The 24,577-nt window shown below is 41.0% G+C and overlaps 1 long non-coding RNA gene and 1 pseudogene across 1 annotated transcript in view; one reads left to right on the forward strand and one right to left on the reverse strand.

Annotated features, from left to right (window-relative positions):
- The window catches only part of LOC149123256 (uncharacterized), a 32,071-nt gene that overhangs the window by 3,269 nt on the left and 4,225 nt on the right, over positions 1-24,577 (forward strand). Inside the window, exon 2 of the long non-coding RNA XR_016218602.1 lies at positions 2,123-2,266. This is a non-coding gene — a long non-coding RNA (uncharacterized LOC149123256). The remainder of the gene's footprint in view (positions 1-2,122; positions 2,267-24,577) is intronic.
- LOC149123257 (BRISC complex subunit Abraxas 2-like) lies at positions 14,225-20,914 on the reverse strand (annotated as a pseudogene).

Here is a 24,577-nt window from a genome sequence, read left to right on the forward strand (position 1 = left end):
GAACCCGGTATGCCGGCGCCGCAAGGTGGAGGATTAGCCTATTGAGCCACGGCGCCGGCTCCATTTATTTATTTGAAAGTCAGAGTCACACAGAGAGAGGAGAGGCAGGAAGAGAGAGAGACACATCTTCCATCTGCTGGTTCACTCCCCAGATGGCCGCAACACCCAGAGCTGTGCTGATGTGAAGCCAGGAGCCAGGAGCTTCTTCCAGGTCTCCCAAGGGAGTGAAGGGACCCAAGGTCTTGGGCCATCTTCTAATGCTTTCCCAGGCCATAGCAGAGAGCTGGATAGGAAGTGGAGCAGCTGGGACTCAAACCAGTGCCCTTATGAGACGCTGGCAGTGCGGGCAGTAGCTTGACCTGCTGTGCCACAGTGCCAACCCCTACACCTAATTTCTTTAAGCTTTCTTTTTATTTGGAAGGCAGAGTTTACAGAGAGAGGGAGAGACAGAGATCTTTGGTCTACTGCTTCACACCCCAAATGGCCACAATGGCTGAACTTGAGCCACAATGGCCAGAAATCAGGAGCTTCTTCTTGGTCTCCCACCTCACTGTCAGGGGCCCAAGGACTTGGCCATTTTTCATTGGTTTTTTAGGCACATTAGCAGGGAAGTGTATCAGAAATGGAATAGTCCAGGACTACAATCAGTGCACATGTGGAAGCTTGTGTCACAGGTGGTGGCTTTTACACACCACACATCACTGGCCCCTACACATGATTTTTCTAGATGTATTTAATTTGTTCTATGGGATTTTTTTTCTGCTTGTGTTTCTAAGGTGTATTATTTTCTTTTATTTATTTATTTATTTGAAATGCAGAGTTACAGAGAGGCAGAGAGAGAGAGAGAGGTCTTCCATCTGATAGTTCACTCCCCAGATGACCACAATGGCCAAAGCTGCACTGAGCTGCAGCCAGGAGCTTCTTTTGGGTCACCCACAGGGATACAGGGGCCTAAGGACTTGGGCCATCCTCTTCTGCTTTCCCAGGCCATAGCAGAGAGCTGGATCAGAAGTGGAGCATCCAGGACTTAAACTGACACCCATATGGGATCTCAGCACTGCAGGTGGTGGTTTTACTTGCTAAGCCACAGTGCTGGCCACTGGTGTATTCTTTTCTAAGTTTTCTCATTCTTTTATAATGCTGAATTTATATATACTTGAGAGAGAATGAGAAGTAGATGGAAATATATAGAGACCTTTTTTTTTTAAATAAAAAGATTTTATTTATTTATTTGATGGGCATAGTTACTGGGAGAGGACAGACATAAATTTTTTATCCACTGGTTCAGTCTCCAAATGGCCAAAACAGTTGGAGATGGGCTGAACCCAAGCTAGGAGCCAGGAGCTTCCTCTGGGTCTCCCAGGTGGGTTTAAGGGCCCAAGGACTTGAGCTATCTTCCACTGCTTTCCCAGGACAAAAACAGAGAGCTGGATCAGAAGAGGAGAAGCTGGGACTAGAACCGGTGCCCATATGGGATGCTGGCGCTTCAGGCCAAGGCATTAACCTGCTGTGCCACACGCTGGCCCCTTTTTTCTGTATTTGTGTTAAGCACTATGTATTAAAAATTCCATAGATATAACCCATGGACTTGCAGTGCTATCTATCTATGAGCGCCATCTACTGCAGCTAATGGTCTTTTAATGGCTTTCTCAGGTAACCAATGACCCAGCTTCTTCAAGGCTTCCACATTTAAGCTGTGCATCAGCTGTCATTTTGACCTCAGGCTGATAGAATGGTGTCTACTGATGGTCATTGTGGCTGGATGAGAAAGGGAAGTGATTTTTTTGTGATTGTATCAAATGTGACAAAATTTTCTTCCACTGTATCTGGAAAGAGTCATGTGGCCTTGTCTGCATTTTTCAGTATGGGAATGGGGGTATAAGATCCTCTCACAGGAAACAACACTGAAGATGAGTGGTCCCAGGTCATCACAGGCTGGAATGTCTCTTCTCCCATAAATATCTTTTTTTAAAATTTATTTGACAGAGTTATAGGCAGTGAGAGGGAGAGACAGAGAGAAAGGTCTTCCTTCTGTTGGTTCACTCCCCAAATGGCCCCCACAGCCGGCACTATGCCAATGTGAAGCCAGGAGCCAGGTGCTTCCTCCTGGTCTCCCATGCAGGTGCAGGGGCCCAAGCACTTGGGCCACAGCAGAGAGCTGGACTGGAAGAGGAGCAACCAGAACTAGAACCCAGTGCCCATATGGGATGCTGGCACTGCAGGCAGAGGATTAACCAAATGAGCCGCGGCACCAGCTATCTGACAGGTATCTTGACTTTTTTTCATAACCAGAGACCACAATGTCCTATGTTCCCATCATTTTACACTCAAATCCAGAATCTAAAATAATGCCAGGAACCCGTGTTATCTCCAGATGTAGCTACCCTTGATCCATAGACCTGTTAACAGAGGAAACAAGTTATGTGCCTTCTGTGTACCCCATGTAGAGGGTGAGAGCATGAGTAAGATAACCAGAATAACTTTTCAGTTTTTCAGATTGCTTTATGATCTGAAAAAAGTAGGAGTCCGAAAGGGCAGGGGATCATCATAGCAATTTGTCTATCATGGAGGCAGAAATAGGGAGTGACCTAAGTTCACATGGCACACACTCTACTGAGGCCTTGATTATGCACTTCATTGCACATGTCTCTGCTCTCTGCAGTATCCTTCCTCTGCAATCCACATTGCAGCCTTTGGCAAAGACTCTTGGGGCTAGATTGTTTAGGAACATTTCCTATCTATCACCCTTGGCCTCTTTATGGCTTAAACCCTCAGTACTTTTTGTCAGTTGGATTGCTTCTGACAATAAAAAGTGAATTAGATATATGTTTTCATAGTTTTAGAGGGAGTCAACTTTTTGAGATGATGTTTCAATCTTTCATTTTATGATTTTTAAGCATGTTTTATATATGCTTCATTCTCCTTTCTTTTGGCCAATTTTGAGCATTTGAAAGCATTTGAGGTCTATTTAACTGTTCACATATTTAACAGTGTTTGCATGGCCATAACCTTCAGGTATCAGTTACTTTGGAGATGACAGATTGCTATCGTTTCCCAAAGGATTGCTTGTACTTTTTAGAAGAACTGGAGGAGGCAACATTAAACAATAATATATAAAATAAGAATACTCTCTGACTCCCACTATTGTCCAGCAGTGGTCATGTTTCATCTTTTTTTTTTAATGGTTTATTTATTAATGTGAAAGGAAGAGTTACAGAAAGAGGAGAGAGAGAGAGGTTCTGTCTACTGATTCATTACACAAATGGCTGCATTGACTGCTGCTATGACAGTCTGAAGCCAGGATCCTGGAGCTTCTTCCATATCTCCTATGTGGGTGGAAGAGACCACACCCTTGGGTTATCTTCTGCTTTCTGATACCTTAGCAGGGAGCTGGGTGGGAAGTGGTACAGAGAAGTTTTGTACTGGCACCTATATGGGATTCCAGTGTTGCCAGCAGTGGATTAACCTGCTACATCACAATGTTGGCTCCAGTATTCTTTTTTTATTGAACCAACCAAATAGGTGTTTTCAGGAGATTCTTTGAGTCTTGCAGGTATAAATTGTGTGCAAACAATCTTTTTTTTTCAAGACTTAAAAGTTAAGCTATTGCCTGTAGTGCCAGCATCCCATATGGGTACCAGTCTCACTTCTTTGCATCATATTCTTGTTGATTTTTTTCCCAATTTCAACTTCCTGTGCCAGTGTCCACACAGTCTTTCATGCACACATCATGGAACTGAACACTTTCAACCCTCTGCGTAACCAATTAGTACTGAATTGTGTTCACGCTTCCTGTCTTTTTCTTCACTATTCTGACTACTCTATGTCTAATGGTTAGTGATCACGTCTTCTCCAATTTTTCCTCCCTATCTCTCCATTCTCCTTCCAGACATTGGCTTTTAAATTCAAATTTTCTGGGGGCTGGTGATGTTGCACCAGCATCCAATATGGGTACCCGTTTGTGTCTTGACTGCTCATCTTCTGATCCAGCTCTCTGCTTGTGGCCTGGGAACATAGTGTAAGATGGCCCAAGTGCTTGGGTTCTGGCACCCACATGGGAGACTTTGAAGGAGCTCCTGGCTCCTGGCTTCTGAGTGACTCAACTCTGGCCATTGAGGCCATTTGGGGAGTGAACCAGCAGATGGATGAAATATTTTCTATCCCTCCCTCTCTGTGTCTGTAGTTGTACCTCTCAAATAAATCAATAAAATCTTTTTTTTAAATCTTGTCCCTTTGATCTGTTATTTTTAAATATTTATTTTTATTTATTTGAAAGTTAGAGTTACAGATAGAGGTAGAGCCAAAGAGAGAGAGGTCTTCCTTCCACTGGTTCACTCCCCAAATGTCTTCAACAGCCACAGTTGAGCTGATCCAAAGCCAGGAGCCAAGAGTTTCTTTTGGGTCTCCCACATGGGTATAGGGGCTCGTGTACTTGGGCCATCTTCCACTGTTTTCCTAGGCCATAGAAGAGAGCTGGATTGGAAGTAGAGCAGGTGAGACTCAAACCGGTGCCCGTATGGGATGCTGGCACTGCAGGCTGGGTCTTTAACCCACTGTACCACAGTGCCAGCCCCAATAAAATCTTTAAAAAAATGCTAATCTTCTAAGATTATTTTCCATGTTTCTGTGCCCTGTTTGAGGACATAGGCAATACCTTTTATGTAAACAATAGCAATTACATTGATTTTTGGAAGGAAATATGAAAAAGATTATATATATACTTTTGTTCATAAATAATTTTCAAAAACAGTGATTCATTCAGTTAACACTTCTTTGAACATGTTTACTGTTTTTTTCTCCTCACAGTCCAGGACCACTCACCTAGATATGGTGCAGTTTGTAGTTCCCATCCCTTGGCCTAGTTTTTTCTTTGTCTTTTTGCCAGTGTGTTTTGCAATTTTGTATTCATGAGAATACATTGCTGAAGAGATAACCATCTATATCTTTTTTGTGAAGTGTAACCTGATGACACAAAAAATTTTTATTTACTACTTATTTATTTATTTGAAAGAGAGTTACAGAGAGAGAATGAGATAGATCTCCCATATGCTGGTTGCCACAAATTGCCACAATGGCTGAGAGAGAAGGAAGCATGGAGATCACCCATCAACTGGTCTTCTCCACAAATGCTCTACAATAGCCTGGGCTCAACCAGCTTGAGGCCTAGTGCCTACAACTCAAGCCAGGTTTGTCCCATGAATGGCAGGGTTCCAGATACTTGGCCCATTCCTGGATCTCTCCTAAGAGCACATTTCCAGGAAACTGGAATGTAGTGCTGAGGCAGGACTCAGAATCAGGCACTCAAATATAGGATGTGGGCATTCACAGAGGCATCATTAGCACTAGACCAACTGCATCCCTGATTTTCCTGTGAGATACATTGTGGGCAGAAAATATCATATCATAGTTCAATTCTACAACAACTATTGAGGCTATTTGATGACCCAGCATATCATTTCTCTGGAAAATATTGCATACATACTTGCAGAGACTATGCATTCTCTTGCTGAATGAAGCGAGGTGGGATGTGTATGTGTGTAATCAATTAAATCAAAATGTTCCATGGTTTTTCAGTGTGTTTTAGTTGTCCTGTCTCTTATTCCAAGTAGTACATTGTCATGTTCAGGTACTGCTCTTGACCAGTCTACTCTTTATTTTTACTCATTTTTCATGAACTGTTCAACATGTTTCCTTAGAAACATGTGTTCGTATAATTGTCATTTTGACCAGATTCACTGATGCTCTTGCTAGAGAAAATATGTCTTATTTGTCTCCATTAATATCTTTTGTTTTCAAGTCCATTCTGTCCAGTGTTGGATTGTCCATATAGTATAGCCAGTTCTCTTATCATCATTCTGTTTTTTATAAGAATAATTCATTTGAAAGGCAGAGTTGCAGAGAAGCAGAATGAGAGTGTAATGGCATTAGAAAGCACAGCCTGTAATAGATTAGTAAGATGCTCACCAGTGGCAACACTAAACTTGTGGTTTCTTCTGAAAGAGTTCAATGTTCAGGACAACTTCAGGTAGGCAAGACAACTTTTTTTTTTTTTTAAGATTTATCTATTTATTTATTTATTTGAATGGCATAGCTGAGAGACAGAGAGAGGGAGAGAGAGGGAGTGAGAGAGAAAGGTCTTCCATCCACTGGTTCAATCCCCAGATGCCTGCAGTGGCTGGAGCTGCATTGAGCCAAAGCCAGGAGCCAGGTGCCATCTTCCACTGCTTTTCCAGGCCATAGCAGAGAGCTGGATCAGAAGTGGAGCAGCCAGGACTCAAAGCAGAGCTCATATGGGATGATTTATTTATTTGAAAGGCAGAGTCACAGAGAAAGAAAGGGTAGGGGAAAGGTCTTCCATCCAGTAGTTTACTCCCCAAATGGCTGCAAAGGCTGGAGCTGAGCCACTCTGAAGCCAGGAGTCAGGAGATTCTTCCAGATCAGCCACACATGTACAGGTTTCCACACACTTGGGCCAACTTCCATTGCTTTCCCAGGCCATGGCAGAGAACTGGATCAGAAGTGGGCAGCTGGGACTCAAACCAGCACACATATGGGATGTCGGCACTGCAGGCAGTGGCTTTACCCACTATGCCACAGTGCTGGCCCCTCAAGTTTTATCCTGCTATGGATTGCATGGAGCATTTCTCTTTGTATTAATACAAAAAGTTTTTAAAAAGATTTTAATCCTATACACATTATATTGTTTTGTTTTTTAGTGTAACCTGATAATCTTTGCCTTTTTAAAATATTCTACTGAGAAATAGTTGTAGATACTTGTAGGGTATGATGTATTCATTCGATGAATGTTAATTCTGGGATTTGGGATTTTCAAATGAGAATTGTTCACATTCTTCACCTCATATTCTATGGTGGGAACATTTAAAAGCCTCTACAAGAGGGGAGGGAGTATTGAGTAGTTGCCCCCCGAAGCCACACTATTTTTTTAGATTTATTTTGTTGGAAATATGTACAGAAAAAGGTAGGGAGATCAATAGCTAGAAAGATAGATGTGTCTTCTATGCACTGGCTCACTCACGAAATGACAATTGCCAGAGTTGAGCTAATCCAAAGCCAGGGTCTTCTCCTGGGTCTCCTACATCAGTGCAGGGACCCAAGGACTTGGCCATCACCCGCTACTTTCCAAGGTGCCTTGCCAGGGAGCTGGATTGGAAGGGAGCAGCCAGGCTCCCATATGGGATGCAGATGCTGCAGGCTGGTACACCACAGCACAAGCCAAATCACTAATTTACAACTTCAAAATATTTCTACATGTCTTCAAAAGCAGAGGTGTTGAAATTAATATAATCATGACTGGTGCTGAGTTGTCATCCTAAACAATAAACAGAGTTACAAGGTAATAGCAGAATATTATGCTATAATTGACATTATATAAGAAACTAGAAATGTTGATTAATCATACATTAATAAGCCCCATAACACAGTTTTTGAAAAAAGATTTATTTATTTATTTGAAAAGCAGAGTTACATAGAGGCAAAAGCAGAGAGAAAGTCTTCCATGCACTGTTCACTCCCCAAATAATTGTAACAGCCAGAGATGGGCCAATACAAAGGCAGAAGCCTTGGAGCTTCTTCCAGTTCTCCCCTGTGGGTGCAGGGTCCCAAGGACTTGGGCCATCTTCTACTGCTTTCCCAGGCCACAGCAGAGAGCTGGATTGGAAGTGGAGCAGCTGGGACTAGAACCAGCACCCATATGGGGTGCCGGCACTTCAGGCCATGGCATTAACCCACTGTGCCACAGCGCCAGCCCCTTAGTGCTGTTTTTTTAAAAAAGTTTTTTTCTTTCCCTCAGAGTTCTGGAAATTTTTATCAAAATTAGTCAAAAACTTGTAATTAAGAACATTTGGGTCTGGCACTGTGGCTTAGCAGGTAAAGCTACTGCCTGCCATGCCAGCATCCCATATTGGGTGCTGGTTCGAGTCCCAGCTGCTCTGCTTCAGACCCAGCTCTCTGCTGTGACCTGGGAAAGCAGTAGAAGATGGCCCAAGTCCTTGGGCCCGTGCACTTGTGTGGGAGACTCAAAAGAAGCTCCTGGTTTCAGGTTGGTATAGCTCTGGCCATTCATCTGGAGTGAACCAGCAGATGGAAGACCTCACTCACTGCCTCTGCCTCTCTGTAACTTAGGTCATATATAAGGACCTTTGAAAGTCTTAATCTTGGCCTAGCACTGTAGCATAGCAGGTAAAGCCATTGCAAGCAGCTTTGGCATCCCTATGGGCTTTGGTTTGAGTCTCAGCTGCTTCACTTGTGGTCCAGCTCCCTACTGATATGCCTGGGAAGGCTGTGAAGGATGGTCTAAGTGCTTGAGACCCTGCAACCAAGTGGGAGACCCAGAAGAAACTCCTGGCTTTGGATCAGCCCAGCTCCGGCCATTGCAGCCATTTGAGGAGTAAACCAGTGGGTTGGATCTCTCTCTCTCTCTCTCTCTGTAACTCTGCCATTCAAATAAGATAAATCTTTTTTTTTAAATCTCTCTTCTTTTCTAGTATTCCCAGATAAGAAGTCAGATTGCTTCACTTGCTCACCTGTCTGCCTTGCAAATCCCATGCCCCACTCTCCCTCTGTCAGAGCCTCATTCACATTGTAGGTCAGAGGAGCATAAAGGGAAAGACATGGGGTCAGGAGACCAGCTCACCTTCCCAGGGCTGTCCCTGTCACATCAACCCCTGAAAGTGTTGTTGCTATGGCAACTCTCCAACCTGGAAGCTAGTGCTTCAGACTTCCTCTGACTGTAGGTCCCCATGTATCCCCTGGCCTCAGCAGGCACTCCAGATGCAGATTTGGTCCATGAGTACTGAAGTGCTGGCCAGGCAGAGGCAGGGCCAGTTCAAACTCTTGCCTATCACCCATTCTTTGTGTGTCAACAGCTGGAGCCAGCACCATGAGGCCACAAATATCTTCCCGCCTTCTGTGCCTTGCCTACCCTGTTGGCAAATGTGCAGTGAGGCCAGCCTCTGAGGCTTCTGCTATATCCTGGACAAATGGGTTCTAGTAGGGTGGGGCTTTTTCTCCTCACACATGGTTTTGAAAGTGCAAAGATAGTGCTTGCCCACCTTTAGTCTTAGGGGATTTGTCATTTTTTGGGAGCATATACTCAGGAGGTTGGCAGCTGGGCACTTCTGAGCTGTGAAAAGGATTATTTATTTATTTATTTTGCCTTTTAAAAAATTTTATTTATTTGAAAGAATTATTTATTTATTTGAAAGAGAGAAGTAGAGACAGAGAGGTCTTCCATCCAATGGATCACTCCCCAGATGACTGCAACTGCTAGAGCTGCACTGATCCAAAGCCAAGAGCCAGGAGCTTCTTCCAGGTCTCCCACAAGGGAGAGAAGGTCTTAATAATTACTTCATAATGCATGACAGTTTAGATAAGATGGTCTTGATGTTTGATCTTACCTAGAGGGACATACCTGTCGCTCCCCCTCTTCACAGAGGAACGACACAGGACCCTGCGCTGTTCTTTTGTCTGCTCGACCCTCCCTGGGTTTGCTGCTGGTTCTTCCCGGGTTGGCTACCGACCCTTCCACCTCCGTGGAAGGGCGGTTCCCCCTGCCACTTTCCCCACTTCCGTGGGGGAGCGGCACACCGCCGGCCGGCTCTCTCGGGGCTGCTCAGATGTTCCTCAGGTGTTCCTGGTGCATGTTGTCCCTCTCCTCCTTTACAGTCCTCTTCCACCAATCCCAACTCTGCTACCCACACGCCGAGTACGCTGCTCTCCTCCAATCAGGAGCAGGATCAGCTCCTGCAGGTCATCACTCAAGTTGGCGAGAGACAGCTGCGTAGAAGCTGTTACTCCCTTCTCAGCGCCATATTGTGGGAGAGCAGATGCATAGAATAACTCTTAATTCCAATAACTTAGTCTAGTCCGAGTTGCTCCCCACAATACCTTTCCTTATGAGCATAATCTTATCTTTCTTTTTTTATTTTTATTTATTCTAAAGGTTTATTTTTATTTTATTTATCTGAAAGAATTACAAAGAGAAAGAGAAGTTCCCGATATGCTGGTTCACTCTGCAAATGGCCACATGAGCAGAACTATTCCAAAGCCAGGAGCAGAGCTTCTTCCTAGTTCTCCCACATGGATCCAGAGGCTCAAGGAGTTGTGCCATCCTCTGCTGCTTTCCCAGGTGCATTAGCAGGGAGCTGGATCAAAAGTGAAGCATCTGGGACTTGAACTGGCATCCATATGGTGAGCCAGCACTGCATGCTGGGGCTTTAACCTGCTGTGCCACAGTACCAGCCCTGGAAAACACTGTGATAACATGCCTGTGACCACAGATTTCTAGTTCTGGCCACCAAGGATTAGGGATGGGATTGAGCACCCCCTTGGCTGACCTTCCCAAAGGCTGCCTGTAGTCCACTTTAACAGAGACTAGGAGGAAGAAGAGTTATTCAGGCAGCAGGACCAATGTAAGGATAGATGGCAGGCCAATTAATGGCTGCCTTACATAGGAGTCTTCCACCAAGGAGACCCAACAAAGCTGGTCTACCTCAAATGGCACTGATTGGCAATATGAGCAATCTGGGCATTGGGCAAGCAGCGGTCATGCTAGAAGATGGCTCATGAAGGGGCCTGACAACTCTACCAAGAGCGACACTAGTGGAAATGGAACTGCCCTGGAGGTTGAAGGACTCCAGGGTCAGAGCTGCAGACCCTGTTGGCCCTCCCTAAACTGAAAAAGCCCTTCACTCTTCCCAACTTCCAAAGTAACCAGCATGGTTGAAGGGATGACCTAGGATCAGTAACATTGCAGGTAGAGCTCTAAATTTCTTTTAGAGATGTCACCTATTAAAACCAATCTATTCAGGCCAGCTCTCCTCCCAGGCCAGCTAGGTAATGGAAGTCAACAGGGTGTCTTCCCTAAGGAGGTTCCCACCTCATTTATGACATCACTTCCAGTACCCCATGTGAAGAGTTAGATAGGTCTGGGCCTCACTTATACCTGGCCAGGCCTTAACATCAACCTGATAATTATCAAGCCTTTCTTGTCAGTTTCCTTTTATCTCTCAATGGGAAAACTCCCTCTTGGTTTGGACAGCACCTTTCTTAGATACTCTAATACTGACTGTCTTGGTCTCTGTGTATCTAATTTGCTTGTTAGATTCATTTTCTCCAGACTTAGGCAGAGAAATTCTAGATGGTCATGCACATGAAACCTTGAATGGAGACAGTTTCTGTGAGCTGGCACTGCAACCCCCTTGAGAGGCCAGCTTCTGCTGGAACGCTGTCTTGATCACGGTCCCTACTTCACCCTTATTCAGCTGGAAGAAAGCAGAACAGTCTTTGCCTTAACCCCTGACAGCAGCCAGGGTTCCATACACAGAGGGAGGAAATGAGGGGCCCCAGGACTAGAAGCAGGCCAGACTAACTACCCCACAGCTCCTTGACTGCACATACACACTAAACAAAACAGTAGCACTTAGACGTACATCTATCTTCACATTAAATGGGCAGGACTCTTTGTTCTCCTCATTTTGGCCATCTTTCCCACCATGGGCAATGTTTCTAATTTCTCCTTTTATCCTCATAACCATAATGCTTCCATTATTACCATGTATAATTAACATATTTCAAAAGTCTTTACAGGAGCACATGACTACAATATCTCCAGCAATTATGCAGGAAAAACTCAAGACTGCTCTTCAATCAATCCAATCCAGAGTATAGATACCCACCCCATGTCAATGGTTCATATCAGCAAGAAGTAGCCAGAAACTGGCACCCTATGTCCTTATCTATACTCAGAGACAGGACTGATGGAACAAGGACATAAGCCTCAGTCATTCAGGGTCTTGTTACCCCTTCAGTTTCCTTCTTTCCTTCCTTCCTTCCTTCCATCCTTCCTTCCTCCCTTCCTTCTTCCTTCCTTGTTTCCTTCCTTCCTTTCATTCATTTCAGATTCTTCTTTTTTTTAAACTTTTATTTAATGAATATAAATTTCCAAAGTACGGCTTAAGGATTACAATGGCTTCCCCCCCATAACATCCCTCCCACCCACAACCCTCCCCTCTCCCACTCCCTCTCCCCTTCCATTCACATCAAGATTCATTTTCGATTCTCTTAATATACAGAAGATCAGTTTAGCATACATTAAGTAAAGATTTCAACAGTTTGCTCCCACACAGAAACATAAAGTGAAAAATAATAGATGATTTTTTAAATGATGATGAAATCAGATCAGACCTATTGTCATGTTTAATCCCAGTGAGAGTCAAGTTGGGAATTGATAATTTCTTTTTTTTTTTAACAGAAGATCAGTTTAGTATACATTAAGTAAAGCTTTCAACAGTTTGCACCCCCATAGAAACACAAAGTGAAATATACTGTTTGAGTACTCGTTATAGCATTAAGTCTCAATGTACAGCACATTAAGGACAGAGATCCTACATGAGGAGTAAGTGCACAGTGACTCCTGTTGTTGACTTTACAAGTTGACACTCTTGTTTGTGGCCTCAGTAATCTCCCTATGCTCCAGTCATGAGTTTCCAAGGTTATGGAAGCCCCTTGAGTTCTCCAACTCTTATCTTGTTTATACAAGGTCATAGTCAAAGTGGAGGTTCTCTCCTCCCTTCAGAGAAAGGTACCTCCTTCTTTGAAGACCTGTTCTTTCCACTGGGATCTCACTCACAGAGATCTTTCATTTAGGTTTACAGAGAAGAGGGAAAGACAGAGAGATCTTCCATCATCTGGTTCATTCCCCAAATGGCTACAGTCCCAGTTCTGATCCAGTTCACTACTAATGTGTGTAGGAAAGCAGCAGAACATTGCTGAAGTACTTGGGCACCTCCCACCTATATGGAAGAACCAGTTGGAGTTCCATGCTCCTGGTTTTTGCCTGGCCTAGTCCCAGCAATGGTAGTTATTTGGGGAGTGACCCAGCAGGTGGACGATCTCTCTCTCCCTGTATCTCTCTTTCTCTTTCTCTCTTTCCCTATCTCACCTTCTCCCTCCTCTGTAAATCTGACTTTCAGATAAGTAAATAAATAAATCCTTTTAAAAAAAGAAACCAAGAAAGTAAAATAGATTCAAGAAAAAACTAAATAAATATTTTAATAGAGTCCAGAACAGACTATAAATGTGCTACTACTGCACATTTGTCACTATGATGTGCTGAATAAAAATAATTAATGTATATTATCCTGTACTTATTTGGATGATTGATTACTGGTAATTAGTATTTAGTTTTAAAGAAAAAATTTCAAGTGACAATATTCATCAATAGGAAAAAGTTGAAACAAAGCACTCTCTTAATCTCACAAAGTCATGTGAATAGGAGAAGACATATCTGATTTTTTATAATCAGCCTTCCTAAAATTTACAAATTTTTTCTGGCAACAGTTAATTTGATCATCATAGAAAGTTCTTTGAAGTCTCTTGTTAAACTTGTTCCTCTTTGAAAAAGTAAATTTTACTGCACAATACTGCAGGAGGTAAATTTTTGATTTATAGGAAATTTGAAAACCAATTATGATTAGTCTCTATTTTCTGATTTACTTTATAGAACAGAAATTACACAGAGAAATGTAACTAGGTCTAATTTTTTTAAAATATTTACTTATTTATTTGATAAGCAGTCACAGATAGACAAGGGGAAAGACCAAGAGAGAGGTCTTCCATTTGCTGGTTCACTCCCCAAATGGACACAATGGCCAGAGCTGGACCAACTCAAAGCCAGGAGCAATGAGCTTCTTCATACATGGGTGCAGGGGTTCAAACACTTGGGCCATCTTCCACTGCTTTCCCAGGTCATTAGCACAGAGCTGGATTGGAAGTGGAGCAGCCGAGACATGAACCAGCACCTGTATGAGATACCAGTGCCACAGGCAGAGGCTTAATGACTATGGCACAGCACCAGCCACCACTTTATCTAAATTTACAGTAAACCCATGAGTTGTACCACAATGCTGTTTTGTTTTGTTTTCTTTCTTTCTTTCTTTCTTTCTCTCCCTTTCTCTCTTTCTTTCTCTCTTTCTTTCTATTTCTTTTCTTCTTTCTTTCGGTTAATTTTTCTGTGTCATGAATCTTGCACATTGCATCCAAGGACATGGACCAGGGAGAGAGGCTTATGATTACTGTGTGCAAGAACTCTCCTCTTGAGGGTCAAAGCATCTGACAAGGAAGCTGTCCTAGATTAAGTCCTCAAGTGCCTCTCTCAATAACAAGCAAGAGAAGGTGTGCTAACTGGAGAGCATCTTTGGTTGAATTAACTCTGGGAGGTCTGAGTGTTACTGGAGTCCTCATTGGGCTATAATAATGGGTCATGAGTCATTTGAATGTGACTATTCACCACTAGAGGTCTCTGTAGGGTCAATTACATTTTCACAGTCATTGACACCTGATTCCCCACTGTTGTCCCTGGCTGCTCTTTTGGGGAAGAAAATCTGCTCCCCTTGCAGGATACTTAAGTCCAGCAGTGGAGGAAGCATAATTGAAAGAGCCCACAGCTGAGATAAAGGCAAAAAGACACTTGCTTCCATGTGAGAATGACTGAGAAAACTGTCTTGGTTGGGTAAAACTCATCATGGAGAGGATCAAGGACCTCTGCGTCTCCAAGCGTATTTCTACCTCCCAGCTGTGAACCCATAATAGGGCATCCATTGATTAAACAATGATTCCATACTTCCATGTGATGCTTCTCTGCTTAACATTGCCATATATTTTTACCTAGCATGATTAATTTTATCACTTCTGCCTGACAACACTCAACAATTTACACACTGTGCTCTGCATTTGCACACACTGCCAGCACTTTCACTTGATGTGCATTATAAACCTGATGAATTGTCCTAATGATTTTTATTATTCCATCATTGTAAAAATGCCAGTGTCATGTTCTTTAATAAGTTTGGCATAATACTGAAAGGAGGGAGCCTTTGCCATTGAAGACACTGTATTTGTGCTCACTAGTATTACCTAGATTAGGAGTAGTGCTATCCTCTGGTTATACCTTCAATTTGAACTAAATTCTAAAACATGAATGAAATTACTGATAATGAAGATGAAGCTGAGGAGAAGGAAGCCAAGATTGGGCACTCTGGTGGTGTGAGTGAGCTGTTTATGGGTGAACTGTTCTTAATACAAAACCTGCTGCTGCGGGTTTGCCAAGTTATGTACCTCTCAATAACCTTCTTCACGTATCTTTAAGAATTCTGTCACAAATATCATCCTTTAATTTCACTTTCACAGTTACAGAAAATGAAGTTTTGAACAAAGCTGCTGATTATGGATTTCAATTATTTGCAGAAAATCTGTCTTGCTAATGTGTGAGTCACTGATGCTAAAATATTCCTCTTATCTCTCGCAGCAAGAAACTTTCATTGCCCACACTTTCGCTGGTGCTATAGAAACTTAGAGTGCTGAAGGTGTAGTCCAAAATGGGGACTGTCATGATGAAATTCTCTGAGTGCATTATTTTAATATCATGCATTTTAAATAATCATTTATTGCATTTTTGTGTTGCTATTGACTAACTCACAGTATCATGTTATCCTTTGCCTGTTCAGCTGAGCTATACTGCAATCTTCTTTAGGGACATGATCATCACTTTTTACCCAGAGATCAGTATTCATTACACATCTCCTCTGAGTTAGGCAAGTATCAAGGAATGAGGTTGTGTTGGTAAATAATTTACTTATACTGTGTGTTCTGTGGAATTTAAAGTTTAAAAGAGATAATTTATCATAACCACCTCAAAGGTCCTTTGGTACATCTTTCTGAATCACTTATGGATGAGAACTCCTTTGAAAGAAGAAATGAAGTAGGTGACACATGGAGCCACTGCCTGTAATGCCAGCATCTCATGTGAGCACTGGTTTGAGTCCCAGCTGCTCCATTATGATCCATCTCCCTGTTACTGCATGTATTTGGGGAATGAACCAGCAGATGGAAGATCTCTATCTCCACTGCAACCTTCTCTCTCTGTATCTCTGCCTTTCAAACAAATACTGTAAGTCTTATTTTAAAAGATCTTAGGGTCCAGCACTGTGGCATAGTGGGCTTAGCCTCTGCCTGTGGAGCCAGTTTGAGTTCCATCTGTTCTTCTTCCTATCCAGCTCTCTGCTTTGGCCCAGAAAAGCAGTAGAAGATGGCCCAAATGCTTGGGCTCCTGCACCCATATGGGAGAGAAGAGTGAAGCTCCAGGCTTCTGGCCCCTGGCTTCAGATCAACCCAACTCAGTCTGTTGTGTCTACTGGGAAGTAAACCAGTGGACAGAAGATTTTTCTCTTTGTCTCTCCCTGTTGTTTGTAACTCTACCTCTCAAATAAAATAATAATTTTTTATAAAAAAGTTGAGTCTCACATTTGGAACTTTTAGTAATTTTGATGGGTTGCGAGGAAATTTGTAAAGTTTGTGATACAACTGGGAGCCTTCTGAGTCCTAGCATGTAAGAAGAGAATAGCAAGCAGATAGCTGGTAGACAAGACCTAATAGCATTGTCTTTCTGAAGACCACAGTAAGTCCTATGGTCCCTGTTCAAAGGTCATGGGAAACCATCCACACGGTTGAAAGAGGAGTGTGACTTGATGAGATTTTTGTTTGTAAAATGGCCTTAGTACTAAAGAACATCTCCAGAGAAAACATAGAGGAGTACAGCTGAATGGTAAATCTTCATTAATAGTAACAAGATTTGATGAAAGAAATGGCACCTTTAAGGGAAATGTAATTCAGGGAAGGGAGATAAGAACTAGTGAATCTTTTCTCCTAGGATGGTACTTACACCAACTGTAGATATTGGGGCCCTAATTTGGTGTGTTGAAGAGGATTCCACTAGGATCTGGAATAACTTGAGCATCAGAACACATAATTTCAGACTGTAATACATTTAACAAGATAAGAATCTATGAACTCCTAGTGATATAGTACATAATGACACACTAACTAGGACAGAAGAGTGAGCCCTTAGCTTTGATGCTAGATCAAAATATAATAAATATAAATGACATGCTTATTAACATTTCTATGGTCCTGTTTCTAAGAGGAACCATAAATAATTAGAATTTGCAGACACTAAACACACAAAATATGTCATTAAAACAAAAATTATTTTAACACCCATTATAAATTAAACCTGTTTGATTTAAAATGACCAAAAACTCACAATTGTAGCCAAATTTACACACACACAGAGTTTATTTGCTTTTCATATCCAATGTAGTGCATCTCACTATAGTATGCTACTTCAAGACCAAAGATGCTTCTATCTTATAAGTTCACCTAGGCAGAATACATTGGTTTCATTTGCTCAGGCTATGGGAAATGGTGGCTTGGTCAGCATAGCCCTGACTGTTAATGAACAACTTAATACATTATCCCTCTTAGTAGTTTTTTTATCTGTTCTACTTAATATGACTGGTTTAGATCTGTAATTGATGCACAGTTATTCTTAAGTGTTGAAAATTAACTGAAATGTGATCCCTGTTGAACATGGTGGTGGGAATGGGAGAGGGAAGAGATGTATAATTTGGGACATGCTCAGGCTGACTTGCCCCAAGTGGTGGAGTTGGAAGCATACCAGGGGATTCCAATTCAATCCCATCGAGGTGGCATGTACCAATGCCATCTCACTGTTCCAGGTGATCAGTTTCAGTTCACAGTTGGTCATGGTGAAGGGACTGGGAGTCAAAGGGAGCACATAGACAAGTCTAGTACCTGCTAACGCTAACTGATGGAGTAAATAAAGGGGAGAGTGATCCAACATGGGAAGTGAGATACTCAGTAGACTCATAGAATGGCAGACGTCCTAAATAGCACTCTGGCCTCAGAATCATCCCTAAAGGCATTCGGAGCTGGCTGAAAAGCTCATGAGAGTATTTCAGGCATGGAAAGCCAAGACACTCTGGCAAAAGATCTCTGTGAGTGAGATCCCAGTGGAAAGAACAGGTCATCAAAGAAGGAGGTACCTTTCTCTGAAGGGAGGAGAGAACCTCCACTTTGACTATGACCTTGTCTAAACAAGATAAGAGTCGGAGAACTCAGAGGGCTTCCATAGCCTTGGCAACTCATGACTGGAGCATAGGGAGATTACTGATGCCATAGACAGGAGTGTCAATTGGTAAAGTCAACAACAGGAGTCACTGTGCACTTACTCCTCATGTAGGATCTCTATCCTTAATGTGCTGTACATTGAGATTTAATGCTATAACGAGTACTCAAACAATATATTTCACTTTGTGTTTCTATGGGGGTGCAAACTGTTGAAATCCTTACTTAATGCATACTAAACTGATCCTCTGTAAAAAAAAAAAAAAAGAAATTATCAATTCCCAACTTGACTCTCACTGGGATTAAACATGACAATAGGTCTGCTCTGATTTCATCATCATTTAAAAAAAATCATCTATTATTTTTCACTTTATGTTTCTGTGTGGGAGCAAACTGTTGAAATCCATACTTAATGTATACTAAGCTGATCTTCTGTATATTAAGATAATCGAAAATGAATCTTGATGTGAATGGAAGGGGAGAGGGAGTGGGAAAGGGGAGGGTTGTGGGTGGGAGGGACGGTATGGGGGGGAAGCCATTGTAATCCATAAGTCGTACTTTGGAAAATTATATGCATTAAATAAAAGTTTAAAAAAATAAATAAATAAATAAATAAATAAATAAAAGAAAATAATTTCTTAACAGTCTTATAGAGATAGGCATATGATATTTTGATGTTTCTACTGGAAGTCAAGATTGTCCAGTTGAGCTACTTAGTGCCATAGGGGCTATATAAAATGAATCATGTGGATATTTAGAAAGTATAAGTCTTCTGGTCACCAAATAGTTTTTTGATTCTTTTAATGTAAAAAGATTCTCATAATGTAAAAAGACAAATTGTATAATCAACTTTAAATATGAAATGAGAAAAAAATTGTAGTCACTAACATACATGTACACATGTTTCAAAATGTCTGTAGGCTATTAATATAAAAGTTTTTGAAAAAAATTAAATTCATGCATTATGAGAAATCTTATAAAGTTCAGAAAAAATACTTATTACGAAAAAACTGCATGGAATTCAAAGTTTTCAACAAAATAGATATCTTTTAGTTTCATTTACTCATGATCTTTAAAATTAGTCTCATATATAATATATGCATCAAAACCATATATAGTGGAAAAACCTTCATATATTTATTTTTCTAGATACATACATGCATGTTCTAACATTAGAACAGGATAATGATAGGAGATACTAAGCAGTCAGTAATCTGGAGGAATATAAATGTTCTCAGGAAGTCATGAGTAGAAGCTCTCAGAGTTTACAATAATTGGTAGGAACTTTCTTAATTAGAACTCCTGATGTGGCTTCTAAAAGTGGCTTCCTAGACTTTACCTAGTCCCTCAGATAATTTTTTATATATCTGGAATCTTCCTTTTTTCCTGATCAAATATAGCAGTGTCTGAAATTATTGTTGGACCTCATACTCCTTGAGGGTCTACATAGCCTTGCAAGCATGCTTTATGGACGTGAGTGAGAAGACACATAGCATTGTTTTAAACAGTTTCTTTTTTAATGATATATATTCATTTGAAAGTCAAATTTAGAGACAGAGGGAGAGACAGATCTTCCATCCACTGTTTCATTTCCCATATGGGAGCAGTAGTCAACTGGCTGGATCAGACTAAAGCCAGGATCCAGGAACTCCATCCATGTCTCCCAAGGTATGCAAAGGCCAAAGTACTTAGGCCACTTTTGGTTTCTCTCCCAGGTGTATTAGCAGGGAGCTGGATTGAAGTGGAGCAACTGTGCCACAGAAAAGCACCCGTACAGGATACCTGAATTGCAGGTGTTGGCTTAATCTGTTGTGCCAAAGTGCCAGTCCCAGATACTGTGATAGTTCATCTTAGACAATATGTGCTACTCAAACTGTGTCAATTTTCTTATTGTTTTGTATTGAAGTATCACATCGTAAATATAGATATATTTTAATATATATTAAGTATATAGATATTTCTCAAATCTCTATAATTTTTGAGTCCTCATATATCCATCTCTTTTCCTCCTCTTTCCCTCACTCTACATTATTATTGTCAGTGTTTAATTATATGAGAAACAAGTGAAATGCCAGATACCAAAACAAATTTAATTCTTGAATTATTACCTTGAGTTGGGGTTTTCTTGTGGCAACTATTTATTTTGAGGTTTTGGTTTTTTAAATTTAAGAATAGACTTAGCAATCTCTACACATGATTATCTAAGTGTGTCAATAGTTTCCATTTTGCAGCTTTGGCAGCATCATTCTCTCATGTGTGCATGTATTTTTCCTAAACCATTGAAGAGAAGTGAAGACTACCCTTTTACTATCAAGTAGTTCTGTGTCTAGTTTCTACGAAAAATATGCCTTTTTAAAGTAATATCCATATAATAATGATTATGAAAGCCAGAAAACTTAATATTCATGCAACATTATTACCTAATTCAAAGTAATCTCTTCTAAAGCATAGCCATATGAATACTTAATGTGGCAACTCTACCAAAGCACGAGGACATCCTTCTTGAGTATTTGTGGAATATTATGTAGTTAAAAGTGATTGTGGGTGACTTTTGACAATTCTTTATCTAATCATATAACTGCATGTACACACCAATATATGTAAAATATTATCAATATAAAAATTTGGAAAGTTCAGAAAAATTAAAAAAAGAAACTATATCATTTGAGATAAACCTTTGTGCCTTTACACACATATATATTTCAGTGTGAATATAATATATAATAGACTTGATATTTTTATTTTTGTTTTACATTTGATGAGAGCAATATTTTTATTTCATATTATATATTCAACAGGCAGAGAGATGGTAGGGTGGATGACATAAAAACAGACAGAACTCTCACTGTCTGGTTTGTTCCCCAAATGCTTGCAAATTCTGGGGTTGACCTGGGACCAAAACAAGAGCCATGAGCTCAGCCTATGTCTCCCATGTGAGTGGCAATAACTCAGCTACTTGAATTATCATCTGCTACCTCCAAGTATGTATACTAGTAGGGAGCCTGAAATGGCAATAGAACTGAGACTCAAAGCCAGCCACACTGACATGGGATATAAGCACCCAGATAGGCATCTAAACTGCTAGGCCAAAGGCTTGACCCTGAGAACAGTATTTTAATATGTTGCAACATATCATAAAATATTTAACCAGTCCCATACCACACTATTCAGCAATATATATTTTGAGGTTTTAAAACAATGAAGACATTTATATATATGCATTTTTAGCTCTTAATGTTTCCTTAGGTTAATTATTAAAAATATGATTTGATTTTCATTTCACTGATTGCTAGTGATCTTGAACATTTTTTCATGCATCTGTTGGCCATTTGGATTTCCTCTTTTGAAAAATGTCTATTGGCCGGCGCCACGGCTCAATAGGCTAATCCTCTGCCTTGCGGCGCCGGCATACCGGGTTCTAGTCCTGGTTGGGGTGCCGGATTCTGTCCTGGTTGCCCCTCTTCCAGGCCAGCTCTCTGCTATGGCCTGGGAGTGCAGTGGAGGATGGCCCAGGTCCTTGGGCCCTGCACCTGCATGGGAGACCAGGTGAAGCACCTGCCTCCTGGCTTCGGATCAGCGCGCTGCGCTGGCCACAGCATGCCAGCCGCGGTGGCCATTGGAGGGTGAACCAATGGCAAAGGAAGACCTTTCTCTCTTTCTCTCTCTCTCTCACTGTGCACTCTGCCTGTCAAAAAAATTAATTAAAAAAAAAAGAAAAATGTCTATTTAGGTCCTTGGCCCATCTCTTAAGTGGGTTGTTTGTTTTGTTATTGTGGAGTTTCTTGATCTCTTTGTAGATTCTGGTTATTAATCCTTTGTTGGTTGCATAATTTGCAAATATTTTTCCCATTCTGTTGGTTGCCTTTTCACTTTCCTGACTGTTTATTTTGAAGTACAGAAACTTCTCAATTTGATGCAATCCCAAATGTTAATTTTGGCTTTCACTGCCTGTGCCTTTGGGGTCTTTTCCAAAAAGTCTTTGCCTGTGCCTATATCTTACAACGTTTCTCTGATGTTCTCTAATAATTTGATGGTGTTGGGTCATAGATTTAGATCTTTAATCCATGTTGAGTGGATTTTTGTGTAAGGTGTAAGGTAGGGGTCTTGCTTCATGCTTCTGCATGTGGAGCTCCGGTTTTCCCAGCACCATGTGTTGAATAGACTGTCTTTGCTCCAGGAATTGGTTTTAGGTCCTTGATCAAATATAAGTTGGCTGTAGATGTTTTGATTGATTTCTGGTGTTTCTATTCTGTTCTATTTTTCTATCCATCCCTTTCTGCATCAATAAAATGCTGTTTTGATTATAACTGAATGGCTTACATAAAGAAATCAACTAACAACAAATGCTGGTGAGGATGTGGGGAAAAAGGGACACTAACCCACTGTTGCTGGGAATGCAAACTGGTAAAGCCACTATGGAAGTCAGTTTGGAGATTCCTCTGAAACCTGAATATAGGTCTACCATACAACCCAGCCATCTCACTCCTTGGAATTTACCCAAAAAGGAAATTAAATTGGCAAATAGAAAAGAGCTGTCTGTACCTCAATGTTCATTGCAGCTCAATTCACAATAGCTAAGACATGTAATCAACCAAAATGGCCATCAACAGAAGACTGGATAAAGAAATTATGGGATATGTACTCTATAGAATACTATACAGCAGTAAAAAAAAAAAATGAAATCCAGCCATTTGCAACAAAATGGAGGAATCTGGAAAACAAGCTGAGTGAAATAAGCCAATTCCAAAGGGACAAATATCATATGTTCTCCCTGATCTGTGACAACTAACTGAGCACCTAAAAGGAAACCTATTGAAGTGAAATGGACACTATGAGAAACAGTGACTTCATCAGCCCTTGTCCTGACTGTCGTGGAACAACATTTTATTCCTTTTAGTGTTTTTTTTTAATTCTTCTTAATACTGTTGATTGAACTCTTTAATTAACACACAATTATTCTTAGTCATTTAAATTTAAGTGAAAAGTGGTCACTGTTAAACATAAGAGTGGGAATAAGAGAGGGAGGAGATGTACAGTTCGGCACATGCTCAAATAGAATTACCCCTCATGATAGAGCTAGAAATGTGCCAGGGGAATTCCCATTCATTCCAATCAAGGTGGCATGTACCAATGCCATCTTATTTGTTAAAGTGATCCATTAAAGTTCATAATTGATTGAAAAGATAGGATTAATTGTCAAAGGGATTACATAAATCAGACCAGTGTGTGCAAATAATTGATAGAATAAAAAGGAGAGAATGATCCTACATAGGAAGCAGGAGCAGACTTATAGAATGGCAAAAACCCTAAGCATCACTCTTGTCTCAGAATCAGCCCTTAAGTCATTCTGATCTGGCTAAAAATCCCATGAGAGTTTCTCAGGCATGGAAAGCCAAGACATTGTGGCAAAAAAATTGACCTAAATGAAAGATCTCTGTGAGTGAGATCCCAGCGGAAAGAATGGACCATCAAAGAAGGCAGTACCTTTCTCTGAAGGCAGGAGAGAACTTCCACTTTGACCATGGCCTTGTCTAAATAAGATCAGAGTTGGTGAACTCAAGAGGCTTCCATAGCCTTGGCAGCTCATGTCAAGAGCCTCGGGTGATTACTGACATCATAAATAAGAATGTCAATTGTTAAATCAACAATGGGAGTCACTGTGCACCTGGTCCCCATGTAGGACCTCTGCCCTTAATGTGTTGTACTATGCGAATTAGTGGTAAAACCACTACTCAAACAGTACTCTATACTTTGTGTGTCTTTGTGGGTGCAGTCTGTTGAAATCTTTATGTAGTATATACTAAGTTGATCTTCTGTATATAAAGATAATTGAAAATGAATCATGATGAAGGATGGGAGAGGGAGTGGGAGATGGGATGGTTGCAGGTGGGAGGGAGGTTATTGGGGGAAAAGCTGCAATAACTCAAAAGTTGTACTTTGGAAATTTATATTTATTAAATAAATGTTGAAAAAATATAATTTGGGGCGGGTGCAGTGGTGCAGCCTGAAGTGCCAGCATCCCTTATGGGCACCAGTTTTAGACCCAGCTGTTCCAATTCTGATCCAGCTCTCTTCTATGGCCTGGGAAAGCAGTAGAAGATGGCTCAAGTCCTTGTGCCCCTGAACCCACATGGGAGACCCAGAGGAAGCTCCTAGCTTCTGGATTCAGATCAGCACAGCTCCAGCCATTGCTGCCAATTGGTGAGTGAATCATCAGATGGAAGACCTCTCTCTCTCTCTCTCTCTCTCTCTCTCTGCCTCTGCTCTCTCTGTGTAACTCTGACTTTCAATAAATAAATAAATCTGAAAAAAAAAAAACCAGAATTTTGAGTTCAAATGCATCAGGAGCTTTTAAAGGTTGACAACATATATTGTAAAACTGCAGAGAGAAGTATTTTCCTTGATATATTCAGCATTGATGATCATTCTTTTTTCTCCTTTCAGCTGAAAGAGTATGCTGGAGAAAACTAATAACTTTGCTTATTTACTCATAGACAATTATAGCATTATTAAAATTCTTGGTGTGAAAAGCAATAGGAATTTAGAATATGAGTATCATATATAACTGACCTTA

The sequence above is a fragment of the Oryctolagus cuniculus genome, chromosome 12 (assembly GCF_051225735.1).
Source record: "Oryctolagus cuniculus isolate XC-2025 breed Fujian yellow rabbit chromosome 12, ASM5122573v1, whole genome shotgun sequence".
In the NCBI taxonomy this organism is placed as follows: Eukaryota; Metazoa; Chordata; class Mammalia; order Lagomorpha; family Leporidae; genus Oryctolagus; species Oryctolagus cuniculus.